Here is a 7833-nt window from a genome sequence, read left to right as displayed (position 1 = left end):
CAATTGTTTCTCTCTTGCCAAAGGAGCCAAACACCAATATTGGGATATTAGTGATAGCATGCCCTTTAGGAATTCTACCAAACCAATCCATGAGAAGATTAAAGTAGTTAGTAAAATTTGTTCTCATACAAACATTCAAATTTCTCTTCAATATATGCCAAACTTTGATAGCAATCGGCTCATTTAAGAACACATGGTCCATATACTCGACATGGGAGTAGCATTTACATTTAGAAGTGATATAAAGGCCCTTAGCTTTGAGGTTTAAATCAACATAAATGAAACCTTTTAGAATCCTCCCAGTGAACACAAAAATGTTATTAGGGATAAAGGAGTTCCAAATTTTGCGATAGATATCATTCAACTCTCTTCTATTACTAAAATAAGTCCAAACCATTTTTAAATTAAATTACCCATTATTAGATAAACTAGAAATAGGTTGATCCTTCATGTTGAAATTAATAAGGATGATGTTGTAAATGTTATCAAATATTCAAGGGGACATGATTAGAATGATGATCTCTGAATCAATACCCATCAATATTATAAATAGAATGAGTATTAAGAAGAGAATTAATAGGCCCAGGACATCCAATTTTCTTAGGAAACATCATTTTTTTTTCAAAAATAGAAAGACACATTGCCAATACCCCACATAAGAAAAATCTAACCACGCCACTTGATTTTACAAAGTCTATACCAAACATTGGATTTCCCTTTCTTGAGAAAACATTGAGTAGGATGAGAGGTATTACAATACTTAAAATTCATAAAATTAGCCCAAAGGGATATATTCAACCTAAAATTCCACCAAATTTAAATGGAGAATCCTTTAATCACGCCCACTATATATATTCTTACACCTAAAGACACTTTCAAAGTAAGGACCACAAGAGGAGTTCTAGGAAGACCAGTGAATCCTCTTAACATTTTGAGAAGAGCCCCAAAAAATGTTAATGAATTTGACAATCTTGGAGCAGACCTCCTTAGCTACATTCATAGTTTGAAGTATATATATGAGAAAAGAGCACAAAACACTGTAAATTAGAATCAATCTACCACCCATAGATAGTAATTTAAACACTCAAGCATCAAGTCTCTTTTAATGTTAGAAAGAGTTTTATGAAATAAAAAGGACTTCTTATGTCCATTATAAAGAGGAGTACCAAAATAATACAAAGGTGGAAATTGATTATAAAAACCAGTGATATTCTTGATGGCATTAATAGAAACCAACTTAACAAGCCCCCCCCCTACAACACACACACACACACACATAAAAGTGCACATTTTACTATTGAAATGAAGGTTACTTTCACTTTCAAAATTTTTAAGAAAAAGATGAATGACTTTAACATTTTAAATATCCTCATTGCAAAAAAATAATGATATCATCAATAAAAGATAGAAAGACAAATTTAAGCTATCATATCAAAGGATAAGTTTTGATATTGCAAAAATAGGTGGTGGAAGCCTCTAGATAAGTACTTAGCATCAATAACATAAAGAGCAAGAGAAAGAGGATTCCCTTGCCTCACCCACTTCCCTATATTAAAAAAACCATTGTACTTACTATTGACAGCCATATAATATCACACATTCTCCATAATGCCCTTAATCATAGAGAGACTAGAGTTGTTAAACCCAAAAAGATACAAAATGTTATAAATAAATTCCCAATTGATATTATCATGAGCTTTAAAGATATCTAATCTCAAAATGAGGTTATGACCTTGCACTTTTGGATTAATGTTATGGATAAGCTCCTGAGCCAAAAGGACATTATCAGATATACAACAACCTTTAACAAAATCAGTTTGATTAATAGAGATAAGCTTAGGTAACAATAAAGTCATGTTAGAAGCTAAAATTTTATAAATGATTTAATTAAAATTGATGCAAACACTGATAGGCCATAATCATTTCAACTCTCAAGATTAACACATTTAGGAATAAGAGAAATATTAGTACTGAAAAAAAAATTACTTAAAGCAACCCCTTCAAAAAAACTTGTAATAGCTTTGTATAAATCATCTTAATTTAATAATGTTTCAACACTTATGGTAAAAAGATGAAATGAAATCGTAAGAGCCAGCAAAATACTCCAAATTTCATAATAATTTTAAAATTTTCATCTTCAAAAGGGATTGGATAAATGACAAGGCAAAATTTTCAGTTAAAGAAATAATTTCATAAATAAATTGAGGTCTAGAAATATTGTCCACCTTCTTGTAATCCCCAAGAATAACACTAAAATGATTAACAATCGAATAGCAAATATATTATTGGTCCTCAATCCATGACCTAGAATCAAGCTTAATTTTTTAATAAAAGACTTAGCATGCTTAGAATAAGCCAGAGCATGAAAATACCAAGTATTCCTATCACCTTCAGAAATATACTTAGATTTTGCCTTTTCTCATTAGAATTCTCCTCACTAAGTTGAAGATCAATGAGATTTTTAACTAAAATGAGATTGCTCTTATTATCATCACATTGGTTTTCTAATGAGAATGTCCTTTAATTAATTGACATCACTTTCAGCTTTATAAATATTTTCAAAAATATTCCCAAAAACATGCTTGTTCAACCATGCATCTCAACTTTTGTTTCAATCTTTTATGTTTATGGGAAAAAATAAATAGATTATTAGACCCCTCAAAATAAATAGTAGAGGCTTCCAAATTATCCTTCACTACCAAAAAGAAATTAGAAGAATGCAACCACATATTTTGAAATCTAAAGGAATGATCCTAAGGGTAATTCTTTGACTAATGCTTAATAGAAGAGGAGCTTGATCAAAATAGGTTATGCTGAGATTTTCCACTTTAGAATTATAAAATAAAGTTCCATAACAGTAACCTGATAGCTCTCATAAAGGTAGCATAGTGATAGAACCTAGAAAAGAAAATTTCAAAATAATGCACAACTTGCCCTAAGTCACTAATAATATAAAGATTATTATTATACTTTTAAAGCAACTAAATTTTACCATTATAATTATCAAAGATTTATCAAAATCAAGTTGCTTTTGACATAAAGAAAGCTTGGACTCATTAATCATAGGCTCAAGAAAAGCAAGAAAGGAAATATTATGCATTCTACATAAATTATTAGTGTGAGATCTAGATTTAATATTACCAACCCCCACCTAATATTCCAAATGATGCTAATAATCATAATTTAAAAGATTTTGAAGCAATTTAGCTATAACAAACTTAGAATATGAGACAGAGTGACTCTTTTTCTTTTTTCCCTATGTTGGCTCTTTCCAGTCGCAACTTTAAAATCATCCAAATTATCATGAATAACATACACTAAATTTTCAGATGTTATGGACCCAAGGATAACTTTAGTGTCAATGTGAATTTCCCCATCTTGCCAATTAGAGTGAAAATGCTCACCCTGGCTCTCTCAATATAAGGGATCCAATTGAGCATCGGATGGACAAATTCCCTTAGCAGTGTTAAAAGAAGATAGAATATTCAAGCTATCCTTACCAACGCCATGATTTTTAATGGAGGGGGACTTGATAACATTTTTAGTCTCCTTCTTAGGTTTTATGTCAACATAGTTATCAATGATGGAAAAAACTTAAGGAGAGATATTAACAACAACATTATCATCACTCATCTCCTTATAAACATTAGCAATAGAAGGAAAAAGAATGTTATCTTCAGTTTAAACAAGGATATCCACAACCAGATTTAATCCCTCAAACTTTTTCAACAAAAACCATGTCATTATTTTCTTCCTGATTAATAGGAAATCTTGAATCAACCTCATCCCTAAATTCACCTAGTTCAATAAGATGTGAAATTGATTTATCATTTTGAATAACAATTCTCAGTTTCCTCAGATGATGATGCAAATAATAACAACTAATTTTTCATGACCAATACATTTACAATGCTTACAAAATGAAGGATATTAACTCATGGCCACCCTTTGAACATAGTAAAAAATTTTGGACCCAACCAAATTGCATTAAGGTATTTTTTTGGTAATATTTAGTTCAAGTAGGATGCGAACTATAGATGGCCTCAATCTAGATGTCATGGCATTATCAATTAGGACAAAGAGGCCAAGTAGGGAACCCAACCCAAACATAACCTGATATCAGGCACAGGCAAAAAGGTACGCTCTGGCATCACGAGCTACAAGCAAAAAGAAAATAAAAACTTATGAGCCCAAGATCCCTCCTAAATACATTCATGAAGAAAGTAAAGCAAAACATAAAATAGAAAGAATTATGTAGGCCAGGAAGCATCACCCAAAAGGGGAGATCATGAAATGATATGCTTGAAGCTCGATAGATCCCTGCCAAAAGATAGGCCCAAAAAATAAAGCTAAATCTTGGATAATCATTAGGTATTATGTCTTGATCATCACCCACAAAATAGAAGACCACATTCAGCACATCCACCAAAAACATAATGAAAAATTAAAGATAAAAAAGGAAATTATAAACCTGAAAAGGATCATGTAAACTATTGGATGAAAGACCCATTCCAAGGTATCTTTAAAACAAAATAAACATCTCAAGCTAGTGTTATAAAATTGTAAAAGATGACTATGATACTAATAAGATAATAATTATCTAAAGATAAAACCAATTAAACACCATACTCTAATCGACACCAGCACAGAACAACCCAAAGGGTAACAGAATTCTAGCTAATAACAATCACAAGAAAACCAACCAGATGCAAACCACCAAAAACCAAAACCCCTAGAATAAACCACTCATTAAAACAACTCAGCTAGCCAAGCCACTCAAGAACCTAACCGAAACTAAACAACCAAAAAATAATAGCCTACAAGATAAAAAAAAAACATCTAACAAAGGAGATAAACCCAACCACACCCTAACCCCCAAAACCAAACCATGAGATAGAAAATAAACCAACCCATCAACAAATATGAAAAGATAAGCTGCCAATAATCTAAAAGAGATAGAACCAAACGGCAATACATACAAAAGAAAAAACATTAAACGTTTCTAATTTAGGCAGTCTAGACATATCTAGAGTAATTAAACCTCTCATCGTGAGAGGTAAATTCCGAACATCAAAATCCAGAAAGGCAACAAGTTAGAAAGAAAATTTAGTCAACCTGTCAGCAGAGGAGTTAGGTTCATGACCAATATGAGAAGCATAGTAATTCAAATTTCTAAGAGACTATTTAATATGTCTAATAAGATAAAAAATTATCAGGGCTACCAAGAGCACCACCATTAATGATGTGGAGAAAGAGTGTGGCATCCACCTCCACCAAGACATTCGCAATACCCAATCTCTACCACATCTTAAGGCAAAAAGATCAGTTGTATTTACATTGAAGAAATTTAAAGGACCAGCAAAAATAGAAACTACATTTCCCAGATGATTACGGATAATCCCATCAGCGCCAGCAGAGTAGGAATTAACATAACCGTCAGTATTCATTTTGCAAAAAAGGAGGAGAAGGCGTGGTCCACCTCATAATCCTTTCAATCTTCTTAGTACCACTACTGCTAGTGGAAATAATGAAATCGAAAGCAAGGGTGTTATAATTATAAAACTTTTTATCCTTATGAGATTCACATAGTATAACTGCAAAATTTTGTCTTTCACTTTGGCAATTATACACCTAAACTCCATTTTAATGTCTCTATGCTTAGATTCATTTCTAGCCAAAGGATCCACATAATTATATGAATATCCATTAAGTTGTAAAAATGGCCATTGGAAGGGTTAAGCCAACACTGTAAAATAGTCACCATATCACTATTACAGTTAAAACCACACTTGTTAGCCAAATCCAAAAAAAAAAAAAAAACTCTAAACGCTATTGGCAATACCACCATTGACAAACATATGATTGATAGTCTCAATATTAGAACAACACTGACATTTTGAAGGTAAATTAAAATATTTTTTCATTAATGACTCATCAAAAAGTAACAAATTTTGGAGATCTTTCCAAATCTCAATCTCATAGGGGCATTGAGTAAGTAATTGACTATCATCCTCCCTAATAATGTGAGGTATATAAGAGGGATTAGATATAAGAATAGTAGTAACATTGTTATTAAAAATATTCTTAAAAGTACTCAACCCTAGAATTATAAATCAAATCTTCAAAATCATAAGAACCACCATCAGAAATAGTAATTTTATGAATATAATTCATAACACTTTTCTTATTAGCAATAGCCTCAAAATAGTGTTCTTATCACCCTCCAAAATAAATTTGGAGGCCGCTCTCCATCTCCAAAAAGTTTCCTCTTGCTTCTATAATTGAAAAAGATGTTATTTAGCTTTATTGATGCTAAGAAGGTTATCATTAATAGGGTCATTCAAATAGTTGTTTTCCAACTCAACAGCATCATTTTTAGCTTCGTTAATATTATCAAAGATATTTTTGAAAACACATTTATTCCACCATCTCATCTTCTACTTCAGCATGTTGTACTTAGATCATAATCTAGTCATACCTTTAATGTTATTGTCAGGAAAAATGGGAGTATGCCAATTGATATAAACCATATTCAAAAACCCTTATTTATTAACCACATATTTTGAAATCTAAAAGCAGAAGGAACAAATGAACTATTAGCATTAATACACAAAAGAATAGGCGAATGATCAGATTTGGTTATACTTAAATGTTCCTCATGAGTCATTGAGTAATCAAAAATTCAATTCGATTAAAAGGGATCCATCAAGTCTTTGTCGCATAGTGGCCGGCTCTATTCCACATAAAAACACCACCAGGATAACCAATGTCATATAAGTTATAATCAGTTATCATAGAATTAAAATCATCCAAAGAAAGTCGTTGATTGGGAGGATGCCCCGGTTCTCTTAGTAGCATTAGCGATAGTATAAAAATCACCACCAAAACACTAGGACCATTAGAATTACAACAAATTCTGATAATTGCTCCCAAAGAGGCAGGCGGTCCAACCTAGAGCAAGTAACAGACACAAAAGAAGCATTTCACTTTAGATTAAAGAAAATAATTTGAGAGTGAGTAACTTGCAAATAATCATAATAGAATTAACAGTAACCGAACTATTCCGCATAATCCAAGTTTTATTAGAGCAGCTTGAAAATTTAATAGAAAAATCAAGCCGAGAAACAGTAACATCTAACTTATCAAACGAAATAAAAGGCTCAATTAAAATCAACAAATAAATATTATGCACTCTGCACAAATCCATAACTCTATCAACTTCTATATATATATATATATATTTATGGGAAACCCACAATGGGGCCTACGCGTTGATATAAAATCAAATTACAAGTCCTTAAAGGGATTTTCAGCCAACAAATGCTCAAAGAGCTACAATCACTCAAAAAGGAAATAAAACCTAAAGGCCGAAAAAACCCTATCTAAGCAAAATACAATAATACCTAGCAACATTCTAAGGCGATCAGAAAACGCCCAAAAAATAAGAAAGATCAACAGATAAGCAATGATACCCGTCTTTCAGGCAAAAACTTCCTCAAGGTGGAAGCAACCTGCAAAAATAGAAGCAGAAAAACAAAATAAGGAAAAAATAGAGAATGGTAAAAAGAAAGAGCTAAACCCGAGATGTAAACTTCCATCCCAGACAAATCCTCCAGCAATTCCACCTGAACTGATAGAGACAAACAACCTCCAGCGGGGATTAAAATCAGCACCAGGCAGCAAAAATATTCAATAGTAATAGAGAAATAAATACAAAATGATTAACAGGTTTATAGCACTAAAAAGAACGAATATAAGGCATACCCAACTTGTCCAATCTAACTAAACCTTTCATTTGTTGAGGGAGATTACTGCACGAAAATTCTTCCATAC

Source organism: Dendrobium catenatum, unplaced genomic scaffold, assembly GCF_001605985.2.
Source record: "Dendrobium catenatum unplaced genomic scaffold, ASM160598v2 fragScaff_scaffold_1145, whole genome shotgun sequence".
NCBI classification, from domain to species: domain Eukaryota; kingdom Viridiplantae; phylum Streptophyta; class Magnoliopsida; order Asparagales; family Orchidaceae; genus Dendrobium; species Dendrobium catenatum.
Note: the sequence above shows the minus strand (reverse complement) of the source record.